Raw genomic sequence first — 1,777 nt, 5'->3', positions numbered from 1 at the left:
AAAGTAATAATGTAGAACTTAATTCAATTTAAAATGAGTCTTTGTCTTTGTCTCTATTATACAAACTTGGTGTTTGTGGCTTCCCTGTGTAGTAATTGAAAGAATATGAGAGAGCTTCCTAAAGTTTGAGGAAAACCACCCATATGTGCCAGTTTCACTGTGTGAGCCCCTATTTTTTCTAAACTTAATATGTACTTGAAATTTACATAATAGTTTTAGTTTAAAAAAACTCATTTTTTCTTAAGCACATTATTTCTTTTTTGATTGCCTTCCCATTGATAAATCACATAGATCAAAGGTTAAGAGATCATAGATTATGGATGCAGTTTGCCAGCATATATGCTCTGGGTGTTAGCTCTGTGCTTTAAATGGTTTATATGAATGTATCATGCGTAGGCACAATATTTTATATCTTTATTTGAATGTGAAGTATTTAGATATTCTCTTCCACCTTTCTCCTAATCCTTTCGCAGCTTCACTTTAGAAGGTGGGCTTAGGAAGGTTTTTTTCTACAATGGCTAGATACACAGAACCGTTTTAAGTATGCATAATGTTAACCAACCAATGATAATATTTTTATATATACAAATATCTGTTCAGTGAGTTCTCACAATAACACTACACGTTCTCTATTATATTAACACATGATTATTTAGAAATTTAATTATTTATGTTGTATTGTGTAATTATAATGTGATCATGAGGAGGATTCAAGATTTAACTCAGTTCTGATGGAATAAAGGCTTGGGCTATTAACCAGTATATGTATTTAATTTATTTGATTCCAGAATTATTTTACAAAACTCTTTACAATATTTTATTCTTGAATCAAATAAATTATATGTACTTTCCCCATCACTTTTTCATGAATTACACTACTTACTTGAAGTGGACATGGAATCAAAAGCTTACCTTGATTTGTGTTCAAAACAGAAGGGCAAATCTGAGCTGTGAGTTTGAAATAAGAACATTAGCCATGAAACAATGTCTCCCTCAGGTGCTAGTCAAAAGAATCCGGAGTCTCCATGGCAGGGATCAAAGATAGAAAAAAAAATTAACATGTAGTCAGGAAGCTAAGTTGAAACCCTGCATTAATCATGCATTTTCTTTCTGCCTCGAGAGTGGTCACACACCTCATACTTATTGGTAAGATAAGCGTAAATACAGACTAATGCATGGAAACCTATGGGGAGTTACAAAGACCGAGAGCTCTCAAGGGATCCCCTACGAGGGCATCAATAGTACCTCATCTCATTTTCCTAGGGAAAAGCAATTATGTTGCACCTGGTGATATGTTTAATGTGCACATCATTTTTGCAATACTTTTGATCATTTCTTATCCTTTATTTTCTAATAAAATTATAATTTATATACAGTAAGATCCATAATTTGTAGGGTATAATTTAACATTTTATTTGTGTTTATAATCATGTATACACTTTGACAATCACAATATGCACAACTTTATCATGTAAACAAATTCTTGAGCTTCTTTTTGATTATTTCTTTTTCCCAAACTTCTTCCTTAGGCAACTATTAAAGCATATTCTCTCGCTATACAATACTTATGGCACCTATTTATTAATGATATAATCTGGGTTATTAGACTATATGAAGAAGGCATCACCACAATTGGAGGACAGGTGTATCTGACCCAATTAATAGTGTTCTTAATCTCTTCATTTACATAAGAAATCTGGTCAAAGGTAGGAGAATGAATCGATATCTTAAATCATGGTGTTGGCAAGAGAATTGACTGCAGAAGAGGAAGCAAATC

This window comes from Echinops telfairi, unplaced genomic scaffold (assembly GCF_000313985.2).
Source record: "Echinops telfairi isolate 266 unplaced genomic scaffold, ASM31398v2 ScPeMD7_7416;HRSCAF=8454, whole genome shotgun sequence".
In the NCBI taxonomy this organism is placed as follows: Eukaryota; Metazoa; Chordata; class Mammalia; order Afrosoricida; family Tenrecidae; genus Echinops; species Echinops telfairi.
This window is presented reverse-complemented; position numbering follows the sequence as displayed.